Raw genomic sequence first — 20,639 nt, forward strand, 5'->3', positions numbered from 1 at the left:
TGCTTTAAGTGTCATAACTTTTACACAAAGGGACACTTAAGTGCCATAACTTACGAAATGTACACTTAAGTGCCACATTCGAAGAAAAACGAATCACATAAGTGCCATTCCAACAAAAATGCCGACGTGACATTTTCCGATGAAGTGCAAGCTCAAAACGACGCTTTTGCACGCCGACGTGGCCAAATAATGCAAAAAACGGCGTCGTTTTGGGTTGATGTAAAAAAAAATTATATAAAAATTAATTTAATTAAATTTAAAACTAAATTTAGTTAATATTAAAAAATAACTATTTTAAAATTAAATTTAGTTAAAATATTAAAAATAATAATTCTAAAATTTAAAAAAAAAAAGGAAAGGGGGAGGCGGCCGAGGGATTAGCCCTCAGCCGTCGCCCCGCCTCCCCGCCTCGCTAGGGAAGGGCCGCCAACGGCGGGGAGGGTTGGTCGGGGTCGTCGGGCCTTGGCAGGCTGGCGACCCCCAGTGACGGCGAGGGCCAGTGAGCTCTCGCCGACCCGGACCGGTGGTGAGGCTCGCGGCCCTCGGTCGGGCCAAGGGCCGCTGCTCGCTAGGGCGACCCCCGGCGGGCGTGTGGCCTTTCCCGGCTAGGCGAGGGCTCCGTGACCTCACCGGTCTGGGCAAGAGGCTGCGACCCTCGCCCCCGATGCAGGGGCGCGGGCTCGCGAGCCCTCGCCGCTAGTCAGCCGAGGTCGCCGGCCCCTAGCTAGGGCCCAAAGCGACCCCGGCCGACCCTCCCCCACCGTCAGGCCCTTCCAGGCGGGCGGCCGAGGGCTGATCCCTCAACCGCCTCCCCTCATTTCCTTTTTTTCCACGTCAACGCCGCAAAAAATGGCATCGTTTTGGGCTCGCTTTCTTAGGAAAAATGACATGTTTGCGTTTTTGGCGAACTTTGGCCGGATTGGCGAAGTGATCCCTTTGGCACTTAAATGTACATTTCCATAAGTTATGGCACTTAAATGTCCTTTGTGCAAAGTTATGGCACTCTAGGGGTCACGTGAAGAAAATCCATACTAAAGATAATCCTGCGGATATGCTCATAAAGACGGTTACTACGAGAAGTTCAAGTCCTATGGGACTTGATTTCTCTCACTCATCATTGAAGTTGATGGAGGCCACATCGATCCAGGTGCGGGGCGTACCTTTGCGAAGGTATGATGGAGGGAGAGATATATTTGTTTCTTGGTTCAAGTGGAGCGTGTGGTTTATTCAAGCCAAAGGTGGAGATTTGCTGATGTTGTCTTGAATTCCACAAAATTCAATCAGAAATCTAGGAAGGCTTGAAGATTGTAGGCTATTTGTTTCCTATATATTTCCTAGATTTGGGTTTCAATTTTGATAATATCTTTATGGTGGAATTCCTTTCTACTAAGTTTAAGAAAGTGGGGATCTAAAGATTTATTTATTTAAGCATTGTACCTTGTACTCTTGTGATACGCTCAAATAAGAAATCGTCTCTCTCTCTCCCATGGACGTAGGTGGATTTTTTCGCCGAACCACGTAAATCTCCGTGTTCTTAATTATTATTGTTTTCTTTCTCATCTAGTTAGGGTTTCCTCCGCACAACATGCTTTGTGCTACCTAGTTGTCTACTTGTTTCCTACTAACCACGATGTATTGTCATTTTGTAGAAAGCATGCGGTATTATCGCAGTTCAACATCTGCATATCTGTGAAAACTATCCTACTGCAATTACGTGGGAGCTCTTACGATTCATGTGTTCCCTCCATTCTGAATTTCAGGCCATTTTTGAAAACATGAATAGTTTCAGCCTAAAAAGCCCGATTTGGAAAACCATTCACTAAGAAACCGTGCCACATAGCCAAAGAATACTCCCTAAAATATCTCAAGATAAGAGTAGTTGATTAAAAGCAGAATATGGAAATTTAAAAGACGAAAGTGTGACATCCTAAAATTCGAGCCCTTTGTGGGATAAATGGATGTGAGTTTCGTTAATGTATTGTTGGTTGATCTCACTTGGAATTGATCACTCCTGAGATATTGATCTTGAGGGGAAAGGCTAATGAGAACAGAACTCGTACGACTAAAGAACTTGACCGTGAGACTTGCGAGAGGATGATCCTATAAATAAGTAGGCCAATTTCAAGGACAACTAGAGGTCGATTCGTGGATAGAACATAATGGAACGACGGGTGATTTTGTTTACAGTTATCGAGCCCGCGAATGACCCTAGGTCGATCTTCAGTAATCGTGTACTTTGAAATAAGAATCTATCCTCCGCAATTTCAGTTAGTCAAAGACGTCCATGTGTCAAGATGTCTTGAACGTGGTTTGGCACGAGTCGGTTACGCGTGAACCCTCAAAGCCGTCTATCAGTCTGAGTTGTACCTAAAATGGCATTATGGCGAAATTGATATGGCATGAGAACCCAAGATTAGACTTGAATTATCGGGAATGTCGGGGACGAACTTTGGGTGATGCTACTTCGACGATCAACGGTGCAAGGCAAGCCAAGGGTGAGGAAAAATGGCTTACAAATCGAGAAATCAAGCCTATGAAAGTGGGCTGAGCAAAGCTAGTGTGGGCCTTAGGCCCAGGTGGGACAGCCACCATGGTAGGCCCAAGGCAAGCAAGCGAGCCCATAGGGCCCAACCAACTATTTCTTCTTTCAAGCCTATTAGTAAACCTTAAGCCCATTTTGAGCCCAATCAATTCCCAAGTCCATTTCTATTTATGTCCAACCCATTTCTTAGGCCCATACATCAATTTCAGTCCAAGGCGGATGGGGGAAATTGTGCAAGGTGGAAATGACCAAATTGCGCCTAAAAGCATTTGGATAAGGCAAGAAGAAAGAGAAAGATGAGGTCATCTTTGCATGGGGATTTGAGGCATACTTGATAGCCTTCTAAAAGGGTGCAGCCACCCTCCAATCACCCTCGCTCTCCCTCCTTCAACCCTCTCTCGACCAACCTCTCTCTCTCTCTCTCGTAGTTTTTCCTTTCTTCTTCCTTTTACTCCTACAAACTTTCTTGTGAAAAGCTGAATTGATTGTTGCCTTCCCGAAGAATCAACTCTCGTGCCACCCACCACCGTGCTTAAGATATCCAGACCATCCGCCCTGATTTGGCCGTTCGCCAGTTGAAGTCGCCGGATGACTCGGCATTGACCGGCGGGAAGCCAACGCAAGTCTAACCCGTTTAGCCTTGTTACTGCTCGGTGACCTTTCTCCAAAAGCCTGAGTTAAAAGTTGTCTTCCGGTGAGAATTAGCCTTCGTGCCACTATGTCCAGGAGAGCCAATCCGTACGGACTGACTTGGCTGCTCACCGAACGGAGCCGCCGGTTGACCCGCTCACAGGCAAGAAGCCATCACTTGCTAGATCGCCTAGAGTCCGCCTGGTCCACCTATTTCGTGATTTCAGCCCGTTTTCTCCCATTTCAACCAAGCTTTCACCCAGCTCAGCTACCAACCACTCCCCCCTTGCCCCCTTGGTGCCGGCGGTTGCCCCAGCCCCTTAGGAGCTTTGATCGGTTGCCCAACTTCTTTCCCACCTTTGTAGTCTAGTTTTTGGGAGTTTTAATGGGAGTTTGAGCTGTTGTTGTTGTTCTGAGCTTGGGATCACCTTGGATCGTCATGGTTGAGGTCCCAATGCATCGCCTTCATCGTTGCCGCCGCGTACGTGTCTTTAGCCCATTTAACGGGTGAGTTTAGCTCATAATCTCTTGATTGGTGCCTAAACTTGCTTAGGATTAGTTTAATTAGTGTCAATTCTAGCTTATGAGGTTTAATTAAGTTATATTAGTCCTAAGATAGATGGTTAGATTAATGGTTAAGATTAGATTAGTTTAATATTGCTTTACTTGCTTAATGTGGTTAATTAAACATGTTTAGCTTTAATTGATTGGTTGTTTAATTTAATTATTGTTTTATTGATTTTTGGATTTAATTTATTAGTTATTAAATTCTGAAATCTTACTGTTCACGTGGTACTGTTCATGAGCACTATTCACCCGAGAATGAAAAGTGCCTAATTTCATGTATTTTGAACTTATAAGGTGATTTGAGTGTATACATACATGAGCATCCGTATGAATTGAGTGATTTTCATCAAAGGGAATATGCCTAGTCTAAGGGACATTAGAGATGGACCGTCTTTATGAAGAAGGATTTGAGGAGGTATGTTTGCATGATCAAATGTTGGACTGTCACCCAACGGGAGTTTAGGGCGATACCCGGCGGGAGTTAGAAGCCGGTCGCAATAGATTATAGACCGATATCCCTTTTTGGGAAACTGTCTAAATGGGAGTTCTAAACGTAGCTGTGCTTGACGGGGTTGGACAAAGCCCGATCTTTTTATCGGTAGCCCAGCAAAATTCGGATGATCGCGATTGGAAAGTTAGCCATGGCTGGGGAGGTCATTAATAACTAGAGCACGCATGAGTGTTAAGGTGGATGAGCACTAATCAAAAAGTTAGCTATGGCCGATAGGTCATTAGTAACTGAGTACTCATGAGGGTTGTGTTAGTTGGGCCTTATTATGGGGTAAAATTGTGTGGCGCGGTATGGGTCATGTCATGACGATTTTATCTTATAATCGGGACCGTGTGATTGATTGATGCATGATAGGTGGCGCACTAAAGTGCAAGAGGATATGAGAATCATGGCATCATTAGTTTTGGTTATACATGTTGATCATATTATTTATGGCACACACGCATTAATTGATAACGTCCAGGGTATAGCAATGGCCAGGTGAGATTGCTTGTGACGCAACTTTCGTATATGATTGATGGCTGTATCATCTAATGGCCATGTGCATTGCGTGTATTATACTGAGATTCAACGTGCATGGTATGGAATACCAAGTAAGGTTGCATGTGAATCGACTATGTAGTTGGTGGTTGACCCTTGTTGTTGTGATTTGTTGGTTGTTGGTTGTTAGTCGTGGCTTGTTTGTGGGGTGGTTCTGGAGAGATACCTTGAGTTGAGTTGTGTTAGAGTTCTAATCAGGGGCTTAGGGGAGGATTCGCTGAGATTTATATTTCACTTTGGTTATTGTATAACCACTTTCAACTCCTTAGAATGACACTTCCGCCAATGAGGTTTGGTATCCCTAAGGATTGGGATACTGTCGTGATGCACCACCGCTTCCCGAGTCGGGCATATTTGTACGAAAGTATCTCACCACCATCTGGGTGGATAAGGGATCGAGGCAATGGATACCCCATAGGTTCTTGGCATAGTTAATCCAAAATGGAGATATGCTGATCGGTCCTCTCGCAAGGCCATGACGGGCCGCCGAGTAGGGGGCCTTAAGGACGCCAAGCGGGATCCCATGGAGTTGGACCCTCCCGACGATGCGTGGAGAATCCTGGCCCCCTTCACCAGCAAGCCCGGCCCGTATAGCTCCATATCTGAATTGATGGAGTGCGAGTCCACCGGATCAAGTGACTATAGTGTCGAGCTGAGGGTTCTTTTTGGTGTATAGTTGAGTTTGCCTAGCCTAGCTTCTTTTTGGTCTGGCTTAAAGGATGAATCGGCCCTTTGTCCGGCTTGTAAATTAGAAACGATCCTCCGTAAAGTTAATCTAATATGAAAAATGTAAAAATGTGTAAATATGAGTAGATGTTGTGTTTTTTCTATTCATCACACTATCCCTGTTTTCTTTCTTGATTGTTTGTTGATGGGGAGATGGTTCACTTTCCGCTTGTGCATAATGAAAGATTAAAAAATGAAGGGTTGGCGATGAGTCCTGGGATATCGCTTTCTATCGACCAAGGAAAGGGTTGTTGTGTGCACGGGGTTCGGGGTATGACAAAGAAGTGGGAGACAAAGACTCACTATAACCAAATTGAAGTCGCCTATGATATTTTATATGGATCAGGTGTTCGGAAAAGAATAGCGAGCACGTTAAGTCATAGAACTTTCCGTTCTTCGCAAGTAGAGAAGGACAATTATCTAATAAACATTCACTACCGAAAACATATTGGATGTGAAGCTCACTACAGATATGCAAATTAAGTAGTTGCCATCATCTACACATCTTCAACAACTCTCCCATTTCTCCATGTTATATTAAGAAGTGTAAACTGCGTTTAAACCTCTCTGCTCCTCTTGCAATTTCCTATAAGCGAGTCTCGTTAGCAGAAGTAAAAAAATAACCTCTTTTTTTTTTTCTTTTTCTTTTTTTCAGTATAGGTTTTTTCTTTCAATCATCGTCCGTAATGCATGTTCATTTTGGTAGGCTTCTGATTGGTGTTGCGGTTTTCACATCCTTGCAATGGATAAAAAACAGCTAACAAATGGAAGTACATGGTTGAATCATAATGCAATGCATACTCTTGGCAAAGCGATGAAGTTCCTGCGTATTTCCCTTTTAAAAACTCCTCAGGTGATCCAATTTACTTCATCAAGAGGACTGGCTGACGTGTCGTATGCCGGAAAAGTCAAACAAAAATTGCAAAAGTTTGCAAACTCCGAAGGTCTGGTTGTTGTGACTTACATCATTTGAGGAAGGTGAAGCATAATCCACAAATTGAAACCATTGATTTTCAAAGTACTTTTTAGGAACCAAACACGAATGGACCTATGGCATATTCAAAGCTTTTCAAGTGAAAAACTAGTAAGCGCTTTTCTTAATTAAACCAAAGCATAAAGGTGTCAAGCGGGGATGAACTGGATATCGAATTGTGTTTTCTAATCGAAATGCCATATCTCTATTCAATTTGACTAGGGTTAGTGTTACGTCGATTCCTTGATCCATTCCCAGCATAGTTCTCTCACTTGTACATTAATCAATGCATGCTTGCTAGATAATCCTTGCTCCAAGGACTTTCGAACTTTCAACAAAAACATAAAAACCAAAGCAAAAATCATGTTAAACCTCAAGTTCGCCGGTCTCAACAAGTCCATTCCAGAAACTACGAGACCATCTAGAAATCCATTCAACAGAATAGAAGATAACCTTATTAACAAAGCCTAGCTATGTGAAACAACCTTAAGAAATGCTTCAGTCCAAGATGAGATATGTTTTTGGTCCAACATATAAAAGTGCATTGCAAGCAAGCATATGCTCTAAATATTCTTTTTAGTTTCCTCCAAATAACAGAGTGGATCAAATTTTCTAATTTAACGAGGGAGAACATCAGCAACCCTAAACTATTTCTTTCGCAAATGTAAAAGCACATGCTCGGGAGACACGGAGATTGACCCTTTCAACAACATACACTATTGTATCAGTCTTTACACAAACAAGTTGAGCTTGAAAAGGCGTCAGATATCAATTATATAAGACAAACAAGGGGGACTCAATTACTTGGCTCAGTTTTAGTGTTGCGCCCCGAACCCGACATGCCCATCCCTCTCTAGTCAATAATATTTTGCGACTTCCCGGGACGAGTCGCCGACCCATTCATTTTTAAGCACATGCGGAAGCGAAAATAAATCCCGACAATAATCATCTTGGGATAGAAAAACATGACATCAATTCACACAAGCACACTTTTATAAGCAACGAGATTTAGGTACGAAATGAGTCTAGTCGAAAGCCTACAAGAAGGTCGACTCTTAAAAGAGGTTGTCCTATGACATACTAACAGGACACATCCACCGATCCTCCATACTCCTCCTCCTCAGACTTCGGGGCCTTGGTACTCACGACCACCTTCTAAGGACCTGAAAATGGTTATTCAATAACCAGTGAAACAATGTTTCAGCAAATCCATGCCCTAAACCCCGATTATGAGGGTAATATGCTCATAGGCACCCTAACCACACAATCACGCATTTTGTATAGAGGACTTACCTCGCCTCAAATCCACCCTACAAGTCGATACAGTTTAAATAGGCACCCACACAAATTCACATAGATCAGTATCAATCAAATCGATCTAGTCGATTACATGTCAAGTGTATCGTTCCCAGGTCAATCAATCAGTACCATACATTCTCCACAATGTATATCTAGTCATCGAGCACACGTGCATTATCTTAGGCACCAGTTCACCAAAGTTATGCATCAAATCACAAAGCCCACGTGTCTCTTCCAAGATGCCACACTTGATTCCCTGGGCCCACGTGCATTCTCTTAGGCACTAGTTCGCCAAAGTGATGCATCAAATCACCAAGCCCACGTGCCCTTTTACGATGCCGGGCCGACGTGCCTTCCCTTAGGTGCTAACTCACTAAAGTGACGCATCGAATCACCGAGCCCCGTGCCCATTTTACAATGCCATACTCTGTCCCAAGCCCGTGCATTCTCTGGAGGACATGCCGAGTCTATGAGCCATGTGCATTCTCTAAGGTGACCCCTTCGCCAAGATAACATATTCAACCACCGAAGTCACGTGCATTCTCAAGTGATATTCCAATTCACCGAGCCCACGTATTTTCTTTCAGATGATAACCAACTTACTTTTGATACCAATAACCAATACCCAACGATTTCTCAATCAAATAATTAACAATCAACTCAATAGGAATAAATCCTAAAAATTCATAATTAAATCAATTCCATACAAATTGAAGCTCAATTAAATAAACGGACTACACCACGACAATTAGCATGAAATTCCGGTCATCAGTCATCCCAGTTGAATTTCCGGAAAAATTAAATAAATAATTAATTAATTTCGAAAATTAATAAATAAATACTAAAAATCCAATTTATGCCCATAATGCCTAATTGAAGCCCAATAAGGGTCAGGAAAAATCCTGAGATGCATTCAGTAAATACTATAGGCAATTCTTTAACTAAGTACACTAACCACCTAACTAATATGCAATGCAATTAACTACTAATCACTAATACATTCTCATCTAACCATCTAATTACACTTAAATAAATCTAAACACCCTTAAACGTTATTAGCCTACTAAGAAGATTTTTAGTGTATAAACTCACCGGTTTAGCACAACAACCGGTACACGGCGACAACAACACGATGGCGAGAGGTTCGGAAGCTCGCGCTTTCATGGACGCGGTTGAGGCTGTGGGACGGCTGGATCAGCACGATGGGGACGGCGGCTGTGCATACACGACGAAGGAGCAGTCCCTTTCTTTTCTCTCGCCACTCATTCTCTCGCGCCCTCTATTCTCTCTCTCAGTTTCTCTCTTCTCACTTGCCGCTCTCTCTCTTTCTCTCCCTCTGTTTTCTCTTTCTTCTACTGGCGGTCTTGTCCTTTCGAAGATTGGCTTGTTGACTCTTCTAGTCAACAGCCGAAGACACCGAGGCAGCAAGAGCTGCGGGCTGCTTCCACGTTGATCATGGCATGCAGACGTGTCTCCCTGCATGGGAGGTCTTCGACCGCTGGCCATTATTCGGGTCTTCTCTTACCAGCGCAAGAAGGGCTGATGCGTGGCTTCCATTTGATCGACATCCCCGGCTTCGCTTTCCAGCTGAAGAGAAGCCAACCTTCATACAGAGCACACGCCACCTTGCTCCCTCATGCAAGGACGTGGCAGCCTGGTCAACTCCCTCCAATTGTTGACCCACGAAGAGGAGAACGTGCACGGAGCATCTCGGTTCCACGGCCCTCATTCGTGTGGGCCACATACGTGGGCTTCAATCACCGCATGGAGAAGGGAATTTTACGTGGATGCATGGCCGAAAATGTGGTCATCGGTGAGCCGTCTAAGAAGAAGGACGGTGGTGGCAGGGTGGTACAAAATTGAGGTCTTCGACTCCGTTGATTTTAGGCCGCTCGGGGTTAACGTGTCGTCATAGCTGACTGTGTTAAGCGAGAAATTTAGATGAGGAGCTATCACGAGAACGTTACAAAACGTGACGTTTCATTACGGCGAGTGTGATGATGAAGCGGGGTCGTAATTGGTGTCAGCAACGTAGTCTGATGACAAATTCGTCAACCCATCACAAATCGTTACATGCTCGAGGTCCGGTGAAATTCGGATGTCACATTTGGGCCCCTACATCACGTCAAATCAAGCTCATTGGTACATGAATGGTCGTGATAAACACCCATCACGCGAACATTCCTTGTCAAGACTTGGCCTCCATTGACTTAGTCCCGGGCCGTCGCGTCAATTTATGAAAGTTGCTGTTCATTTCTTTTTCCTAGGAATATAAAATCAAAGTAATGAACACGTGCTTGTAGTTGTTGTGGAATGACCCGTCCATCGCGTCTAAAACCAAACTTGCATAATATCCGAAGATTTTCAATGTTGCCTATCACGCAGAAAGCGCTGTACTTGGTCAACAATCTGCATTTATATATAGAGCACTTGTCGCCATGCCTCGTCAAGTAGATTACCTGGAGAGAGCCTAAAGTCTTTCTACTAATTTATCTAATAGGACTGACCTTTAACAAAAGTTAAGCCAACAAATTTAGTATCAACCAAATAAATCAATTGCTCTTCACTATGATGTGCGTTTGACGAAAAACCAAAATCACTAATACTCTTAATTGTAACCTTTAAAAAATTAGCTTGTTAGTACTTTATGTGGGACATTAATTATAGTTAATCCTTTAAATGTCCTTGTTTGCGCAATCCAATCCATTGACAATTTTATCATGCAGTGTAGTCTCCAACGTAAGATATGGGCTGTAAGGGCCTGTTTGTTTGTATTTCTTTTTTGTGTTTTTAAACACTTTTTCTGTTTTTTTGTTCTTTTGTTCCCAGGAACAAAAAAGAAACAGAAACAAGAAACACAAATTTTGTGTTTCTTGTTTACGAAACACTGAGAAACACTTTTTTCTTTTTTCTCTTATTTTCTTGTTCTTTTTCTTTTGGCCGGTCGCCGGCCTCGGCCATGGCCGGGGCCCGGCCGACGAGGGCCAGCGGCCTCGCCCGGCCACGGCGAGGCCGAGGCTCGCCGTAGGCCAGGCGAGGGTCGGCCTCGCGCCGGCACAGGGCGACCTCGATCTCGCCCCGGATCCGGCGAGGCCGACTCGCGTCGGATACGGGCGACCTCGATCTCGCCCCCGGATCGGCGAGGCCTACCTCGCCCCGGCCGGCGAGCCTCGGCCTCGCCTGGCGGTGGCCCGGCGAGCCGCTCCTCGCCCGCCCGGCGGGCGGCTCGGCCTCGCCGGATCAAGGCGAGCCGACCTCGCGCCGGCCCTGGGCGAGCTCGATCTCGCCCGAGATCCGGCGAGGCCGACCCTCGTCGGCCGGTCGCCCGGCCAAGGCCTTGGCCGGCGACCGTCCAAAAGAAAAAAAAAATGAAAAAGAAAAAAAGGAAAAAATAGAAAAAAAATAGAAAAAATAAAAGAAATAAAAAATTATCCAAATTTACCAAATATGTTTCTGTTTATTTTTTATTCCCGGAACAAGTTTACCAAACGCGTTGTTTGTTCAAAAATTGTTCCCGAACAGAAACACTTTTTTCTATTTACTGTTCCTTAGAACAATTTTTAAACAGAAACGCAAACAAACGCACCCTAAGTCACCATAATCTAACCATCGCAGCAATCTCTCCACTTTAATTTTTTTAACCGGGTCTTGCATGTGTGGGCCTCGTTCAGAAGCCAAACTATTGTGCTTCTATTTATCATCGTTCGCCTCGAAACTCCAAAAAGAAGAAAGTCCATATTCATGAATTTTTGCAGGAAAAAAAAAAAAAAAGAATGCTTGGTTTCTAAGTACATCCCATGTACTTTGGTGCTAATTCGTACGTTATTAATCATTACTAACGGGGATATATCAGCAACTTGAAAGTCTTCATGCTGCAGATGCGGAACATTTCTCCTCAAACAATCTCGATGGCTACCTCAATCTTCTTCTGATTGACCGTGACAATAAAATATGCAAACCAGAAGAGTAATGGTCATAATCACAAAAGATCAAAATGTGTGATGCTGCCACGTATATTTTATTGGAGCAGGCGGAGAATAGAGAGTGCAGGAGTAGTTGAGTGCGGACCGTTTCTAGCAATCTCATTACTCAAAGACATAAGGCATTGGAGAGCAGCTGCGCATTGGAATATCATATAGCGTAAAATTAATTAAATAAGTTTGTGCTTCTAACAATCTCATTACTCAAAGACATAAGGCAGCGGGAGTGTCTTTTCAACTTTCGTCTCTTAAAATCGTTAGTACAAAATCTATCATGACAATTACGATTGGAAAGTTGCCTTTATCATCTACCCATCTTTAACAACTCTCCCAATTCTCTGAAAATATCTGCAGAGGAGTTTCGAGGTTAGAAACAATAGAGGGACATTTGGTAATTTCAAGGAATTAGCAAAAATTCTTTGGTGTTGATAGCAAAAGCCTCTTTTGAATTATAACCTTCGAAGCTTCGTTTTCCAACAGAATTAGGTGACTTAATTAATATCCACCAGCACACATGGAAACAATCACACCCTTGATCCGCAAGTAAGCGATGTCATGTAAGTTCTAGAAGCCATTGGAATTTGGAATAAGAAATTGCTTACAAGTTATAACTTTCGTAAAACGTTTCTGCTCATAAGGTTGTGAAGCAGTCGCAGCTTTGGACAACAGCATCTTATTTCTGACCTCCCATGAACTTGTGTTCCCAAAGGTACTTAATGAATCAAGTTTTGTGCAACAGGAGAGTGAATCACTGCTATGTGGATTGCTACTAAGTTCAGTGTTTGGGATGTTAAATCAGACGAAGTCCCCTGATTATTACTGATACGAAATATCTGCAGCCCAAAACTTTCCATGGTGAAGATGAGTGTGAAAGAGTTTTCCTACTCTAGAAAGGGTCAATTCAATCCACTTTGGATGCATGAAACTGTGTTCAGAAAACAGTCCTTGTGTAATCATGCTGCTCTAAATTGATGCTGAAGAGCTGAAGAAGTGAAGGAGGAATAATGCAAGGTTGTAAAAGTTATGAATGAGCACTTCCATAGCTGATAATATGCATTGTTTAATCTGGAGATGAGAAAATCAAATAGACTGCCACCCGGTCATAGTGGTTATGGAACGGTTCATTGTCTGGAATTAAGAAAGGGAAATAAAGATAGAAACATTGAAAACTTGGTCTTCTGCAGGGAAACTTGTTGCATAAATTGTTTACCAGGTCAAGCACTGTCATGTATAAATAGAGACCATGTCATGCAAGGCACCTCACTCCTCCCTCGAGCAATAATACTCTGAGCTAGGAAATAGAACCTGAGATCAGCCCCAACTCCGCCCACAATGAAGTCCTTTCCAGTTAGCCTTCTCATTTTGGCTTTGCAACTGCAACTGCCTTTGCTTATGACCCAAGTCCTCTTCAGGACATATGCGTGGCCATCAACGACCCCAAGTCTGCAGGTTAAACCTCTATTCTAGTGTTATTGGCATGCTGTTTTCTTCTTGTCAGCGATGCTATAAACAGAACATGCAAAATGGTTTTATTTTGGTAACATGACGACATTGTCATCGACTATAACTAGTACAATAGTCATCACATATTGAGTGATGCATATTAAGATGAGTTCTGTTTTCTTATGCAGTGTTTGTGAACGGGGAGTTTTGCAAGGACCCTAAGCAAGCCAATGCAGATGACTTCACCTTTATGGGGTTCAGAAACCCTGGGAATACTGCAAACCCACTTGGATCGAAAGTCACACCTGCAACCGTCAACGAGTTTCCAGGACTCAATACTTTGGGCATATCCGCGGCTCGCGTGACTTCGCTCCTGGAGGTTTAAACCCTCCCCACACTCACCCTCGCGGCACTGAGGTCTTGGTCGTCATTGAGGGCACACTCCTTGTTGGCTTCGTCACATCCAACCAATTGAACAACACTCTCTTCACCAAAGTCTTGTACAAAGGCGATGTCTTTGTTTTCCCAATTGGACTCATTCACTTCCAGTTGAATACTGGAAAGACCCCTGCGCTGGCCTTTGCCGGTTTGAGCAGCCAAAATCCAGGAGTCATTACCATTGCTAACTCCATCTTTGGAGCAAAGCCACCCATTTCTGCTGATGTTCTCACCAAGGCCTTCCAAGTGGACAAGAAAAGCATCGACTACCTCCAGGCACGGTTTTGGTACGACAACAACTAAATGGAATGGATGACCAGAAAAACACCAACAGAAAATTGAGCCATTTAACTTACGCAAGCATTCCTAGTTTCCATGAGAGACTTCCAAGAATAAAAACACTGCTTTATGTCAGTGGTCAATGGGTATTTTTACCTCTTGTACGAGTAATTCCTCAGTAAAGTATTATTTACTAAGAATCTCCTGTTTCTCGATCCCTGTTTTGTGAAAGTTTCTCATATGGACCAGAGCCAAATGCCAAGCAAAGTCATAATAGAAACAAAACACAGATTTCGATCAGATGCATATAAACTCAGTGAAAACAATTGCAACGACTTTGGGCACTCGGATCAGCCTCAAAATGATCATTAAAGTGTTGCTTGTCAAATTATCGAGCACAAAAGGTTGTGCACGCTTTCCATTGCGGGACCTGAACTCTCGTATTGATCAGACATCCATCAAGAACGATCCATCCATATTCCATTGGCGTCAAATTTTCATGCTCTGATTTTGTGATACTGCGGCACAGTAATTCCCAATCCACGCTCAGCATGTCATGAAGATCAATGCTTCTTCTGCCAAGTTGCTGACTTTGTTCCTATTGCCCGGATGTATCGTCGTTCTTGTAGAAAACATGCTGTACTTTCACAGTTCGACATCTGCTACCAATTTGGTAGGAACTCTTACTATTCTTGTATTTCACCGCCCGCTGAATTTCTGACGATTTTCGAAATGATGACTACTATCAATAAAAAGCCCAATCTGAAAAACCATTCACTAAGAAATCGTGCTATATGCGAAAAACGCTCTCTAAAATAACTCTAGATAAAGTAGTTGATTAAAAGAAGAATATCGAAAGTTGGGATTTTTTATTTTTATTTTTTAAGTGGGAGACTAAGACTTACTATAACCAATTGAAGTCCCCTACCGCACTTCATGTGGAGAGGGCGTTCAGTGCAGAATAGAGACTTAACCATAGGACTTCCCATACTTCGCAAGTAGACACAGAAAATTATCTCATAAACTTTCAGCATCGAAAACGGTTTGGGTGTGAAGGTCGCAGCAGAGATATCTACTCATTTTCAACAAGTCTCTTATATCTCCATGTTATATTAAGATGCATTGATGACTCGGGGCCACAGCTCGAGAAATATATATCAATGGTACAAGATTTTTGAGGTGGCTCTAATGGGGCTCACATTACCAAGTGGCACTTAGTCCTTGACCAATTTGTATCAATAATACAAATTTTAGAGATCGCTCTCACAAGACTTATGTCATGGTATAGCACTTAGTCCTTGGCAACCTCATAACGTAATACAAGGTTTTAAAGGGTGGCTCCTACAAAACTCGCATCACCATGTAGAACTTAGTTCTTGACCAATGCATATCAATAGTATAAGATTCTCATTCTCAAAGCCTATTAGGTTTCACAAACCAAGTTCATAAATCAATTCATATAACCTTTCACAATTTGTTTCACATGCTAGTTCTCCTACCAATCACAAGTATTTAAATTAAACTATTTCAAATGGTCAAAATCATTTCTAACTATTTCGAATACCATAAAGGATAACAAATGTTTGATCAAGTTTTTATGCCACGGATATGCTCCCTAATCTTTACCACTTTCAAAATATGATATAAAGAAGATATAACCACCAATCACCACTAACCAAAAGCCCGAATGGAAGCTAGGCTGCCTAGCAAGCTTCAAAGTTCTACAAAAAAGAGAACATAATTTGAATATCAAATTTACACACCAAATAACTTCGACCGAGACTCTATTAGGTAACACTATTTGTGGGTTGAGTCATTCACTATGGGTCGACAAAAGACCTCAAGGCAGGCAGTTGCGTGACGAATAATCACTTGCAAGATAAACAGCCACCCAAGCTTGTGCTACCAACTTTATCGTGTTGTATTTCTTTAACAAACTCCGGTTCAAGCTATTAAGGTGTGGTTTGTACTCCTCATCGACAAGAAGACATGGGATCTCACTCCTCAATGAACGAGCGAGGGATAAGGTCAAAAGAGTAGTTTGGGCTTAGGTCCATAAATAACTACTGAATAGCTTAACGCTTTCTCAACTTTAGAGTTTTCTTGTGCCGCCTATATATTATATTTCTCTTGTAATTGAGTGATATATAGAGATGTAAGAGATGCTAATTATAGCATAATTATCTGTTGGATGTACCCCTTGACGGTAAATTAGGATAAAGTCGGTGTCTCGATTTCTCTTTCTTACGTTTAGACTCTATTTTGTTGTATTTGTGCACCAAATCCTAACAAGAGCAAACTTTGAAAAAGAAAAAAAACTCTTTTTAAGTATTATAAGATCCTTAGCTTTATCAACTCAAAAGATGACCAAAGAATAGTGAAAACCATTATAAAAACAAAAAAATTGAACTGAGTAGCAATGTGCACAAAACTCTAAAAAATTCGTTCCAATCGAACTATAACTTGAAACTAATTTTTGTAAGATCTCACGGCTCCACAACACCATAATTATCATTTCCACATAATTTTCACAGCCAAACGACTCCCCGAATCGACACGGTAACTCAAAAGTAATATAGACCTGAATTTATGTCCTAACTACAAAATTTCCCTTGATTAAATGAACCAAGGATTATAATCCTAGGGTGCTACAAAACAAAAGGCAAACTTGAGTCATCGTAGCCTCCCGCGCGTACATGCAAAAGCCCCATTTCTTTTTCTTTCTCTGGTTCGTGACAAGGGGGAGAAGAGAAGGAAACATTTTCAGATTTATCTGGACTGAAGGTGGAATGGGCTGAGGTCTTGGGCCTTTTCTTTTCTTTTGCAAGCCTAAGTATTACATATTATGCAATTCAAGCAAAATAAACGTTGTATTGAGAGCATTTTTAATGCTCAGTGGATGTAAACGCCCACCTAATAACCCAATTTAAAAGCACATTCTAGAGGTTGATAAGACCGTGCCAATAAAATATGTAAAGCACAAGACTAATGGCCACAATCACAACAAATCAAAATTGGATGATGCTGCCACATGGTTTTATCGGTGCAGAGGGGAGAAAAGAGAGTGCATGAGTTGTTAGATAATGATCCTGAGAGAAGGATAAAGACGAACTGTTCTCTGAATGGATCGGTGTTTGAGAAGGTCAACAATGGACCTTTGACAACAGCAACAGAGATAGGGTTTAGGAAATCAACCCCTGGGTGAGCACTTTCAACAACTCTTTCCCTTATTTCTCCAATTGACTAATCTGCTTCGCTGGGGCCGTAAGTAGATATCTAAATCCGGTGATGTGTCGTTCCGTTGCTGCTTCGACGAAACCCCGATCAGGTTAAATTTCCTCTGTTCCAGCTAAGGAATGCGTGAATCTAAGGTGGGAATGATATTCACAGATAACGTCAGCGTCTTTCTTTTTTATCTCTGTACTTCACTGTTGCAGCCGTCCAGGGTCGACTCAGCAGCGGATGGTGCGGACCACTTCCTCAGAAAAGTATCAGATCCTTAAAAAGTTGAATAATTCATTTACGAGAAAATGCAGGAATAGGCGTTCCTAATACGCCCTCACCATGAAAGGACTTGCCTAGTTGGTGATTTGCTTCCGATTTTTCAGTGTATCATGCAGGACGTTCACACCATAAAATCACTTGCTGTGCATTTGCGTTGTGATAATATTGACAAGGATAAGCAGAGCAAGCATCTTAATATCAGAGGGTAAAAGGCCGATTCCAGCCAAAAAGTAGGATCTAAAAACTAATGAGTATTTAAACTTCCGTACGTAGATAATACTCCCCAGGAAGAAAACTCGAGATTACTAGTTATTGAAAATTTGATGTGCCGAAGGTAAGAAACCGGGGAACAGATGCCCACTGAATTATTACATAGCATCAAGTTAATAAACAAAAATTGCGCTCTAGCAATTTTATTAGGAAAAGAACACAAGTGTCATAACTTTTATATAGTGTTGTTTAAGTATCATAACTTTTTTCGCTCATTTAAATGTATAACTTATATACACTGTATATTATACAGTACTCACTTGAACACTATAACTTCCAATCAATCACTTTAATACTATAACTTTCATAAATATGCATCACAAGTGTCATGCCATGTTGAATAAGCGTTTTTAAAAGTTATGACACTCAATTGAAAGCTATGACAATTAAGGAAACGTTGTAAAAATTATGTGCCCAAGTGGTCAGAAAAAAAAGTCGAGGTATTCAAGTAAGCGTCATAAAAAATTATCGCATTTATAATGTCCATACCAATTTCAATACTCAAAGATGTAAGGTAGTCATACTATCTTTTGAATTTTTCTCTCTTAAAATGGTTAGCGTAAAATGTATCATGACAATTACAATTAGAAACTTTCCTTCATCTAGCCACCCTTTAACAAGTCTCCCACTTCTCTGAGAAAATCTGCGGAGGAGCTTCGAGATTTGAAACAATAAAGGACATTTGGTAATTTCAAGGGAATTAGCTAAAATTCTTTGTGGTTGATAGCAAAGCCTCTTTTGAATTATAACCTTCCGAAGCTTCATTTTTCAACAGAATTAGGTGACTTATTTAATATCCACCAGCTCAACATGGAAACAATCACACCCTTGATCCTCAAGCTGGCAATGTCCCATGAGTCCTAGAAGCCATTGGAATAAGACATTCCTCACAAGTTCTAACCTTTAAAACCTTTCTGCTCATTAGGTTACAGAGCAGAAGCAGCTTTGGACAACAGCATCTTACTTCTGACCTCCATGAACCTTAGGCAAAGTTGCACATAACCATCAGTTAATGGACAAGGCACTAATTGTACTAAATGTTCATAACATCAGTGACGAGCTTGCATTGTCTATCCAAGGTACATAATGCGAGGAAACAATCAGGCCCCTGATCCTCAAGTAAGCGATGTCATGTAAGTTCTAGAAGCCATTGGAATTTGGAATGAGATATTGCTTACAAGTTCAATTTTTCGTAAAACTTTTCTGCTCATAAGGTTGTAAAGCAGTCGCAGCTTTGGACAACAACATCTTATTTCTGACCTCCCATGAACTTGTGTTCCCAAAGGTACTTAATGAATCAAGTTTTGTGCAACAGGAGAGTGAATCTGCTATGTGGATTGCTACTAAGTTCAGTGTTTGGGATGTTAAATCAGACGAAGTCCCCTGATTATTACTGATAGGATATATCTGCAGCCCAAAAATTTCCATGGTGAAGATGAGTGTGAAAAAGTTTTCCTACTCTAGAAAGGTCAATTCAATCCACTTTGGACGCATGAAACTGTGTTCAGAAAACAGTCCTCGCGTAATCATGCTGCCCAAAAATTTATGCTGATGAGCTGAAGAAGTGAAGGAGGAATAATGCAAGGTTGTAAAAGTTATGAATGAGCACTTCCATAGCTGATAATATGCATTGTTTAAGCTGGAGATGAGAAAATCAAATTGACTGCCACCCGGTCATAGTGGTTATGGAACGGTTCATTGTCTGGAATTAAGAAAGGGGAAATAAAGATAGAAACATTGAAAACTTGGTCTTCTGCAGGGAAACTTGTTGCATAAATTGTTTACCAGGTCAAGCACTGACATGTATAAATAGAGACCATGTCATCTAAGGCACCTCACTCCTCCCTCGAGCAATAATACTCTGAGCTAGGAAATAGAACCTGAGATCAGCCCCAACTCCCGCCCACAATGAAGTCCTTTCCAGTTAGCCTTCTCATTTTGGCTTTGGCAACTGCAACTGCCTTTGCTTATGACCCAAGTCCTCTTCAGGACATATGCGTGGCCATCAACGACCCCAAGTCTGCAGGTTAAACCTCTATTCTAGTGTTATTGACATACTGTTTTCTTCTTGTCAACAATGCTATAAACAGAAAATGCAAAAAGGTTTTGTTTTGGTAGCATGACGACATTGTCATCGACTATAACTAGTACAATAGTCATCGCATATTGAGTGATGCATATTAAGATGAGTTCTGTTTTCTTATGCAGTGTTTGTGAACGGGGAGTTTTGCAAGGACCCTAAGCAAGCCAATGCAGATGACTTCACCTTTATGGGGTTCAGAAACCCTGGGAATACTGCAAACCCACTTGGATCGAAAGTCACACCTGCAACCGTCAACGAGTTTCCGGGACTCAATACTTTGGGCATATCCGCGGCTCGCATTGACTTCGCTCCTGGAGGTTTAAACCCTCCCCACACTCACCCTCGTGGAACTGAGGTCTTGGTCGTCATCGAGGGCACACTCCTTGTCGGCTTCGTCACATCCAACCAATTGAACAACACTCTCTTCACCAAAGTCTTGTACAAAGGCGATGTCTTTGTTTTCCCAATTGGACTCATTCACTTCCAGTTGAATATTGGAAAGACCCCTGCGCTGGCCTTTGCCGGTTTGAGCAGCCAAAATCCAGGAGTCATTACCATTGCTAACTCCGTCTTTGGAGCAAAGCCACCCATTTCGCTGATGTTCTCACCAAGGCCTTCCAAGTGGACAAGAAAACTGTCGACTACCTCCAGGCACAGTTTTGGTACGACAACAACTAAATGGAATGGATGACCATAAAAACACCAACAGAGGATTGAGCCATTTAACTTACGCAAGCATTCCTAGTTTCCACGAGAGACTTGCAAGAATAAAAACACTGCTTTATGTCAGTGGTCAATGGGTATTTTTACCTCTTGTATGAGTTATTGATCAGTAGAGTATTATTTACTAAGAA

The 20,639-nt window shown here is 42.1% G+C and overlaps 2 pseudogenes; both read left to right on the forward strand.

Annotated features, from left to right (window-relative positions):
• Positions 1-12,318: 12,318 nt before the first annotated feature.
• LOC120287398 lies at positions 12,319-14,143 on the forward strand (annotated as a pseudogene).
• Positions 14,144-19,535: 5,392 nt separating this feature from the next.
• On the forward strand, positions 19,536-20,639 carry LOC120287751 (annotated as a pseudogene).

Source organism: Eucalyptus grandis, chromosome 8, assembly GCF_016545825.1.
Source record: "Eucalyptus grandis isolate ANBG69807.140 chromosome 8, ASM1654582v1, whole genome shotgun sequence".
Classification (NCBI taxonomy): Eukaryota; Viridiplantae; Streptophyta; class Magnoliopsida; order Myrtales; family Myrtaceae; genus Eucalyptus; species Eucalyptus grandis.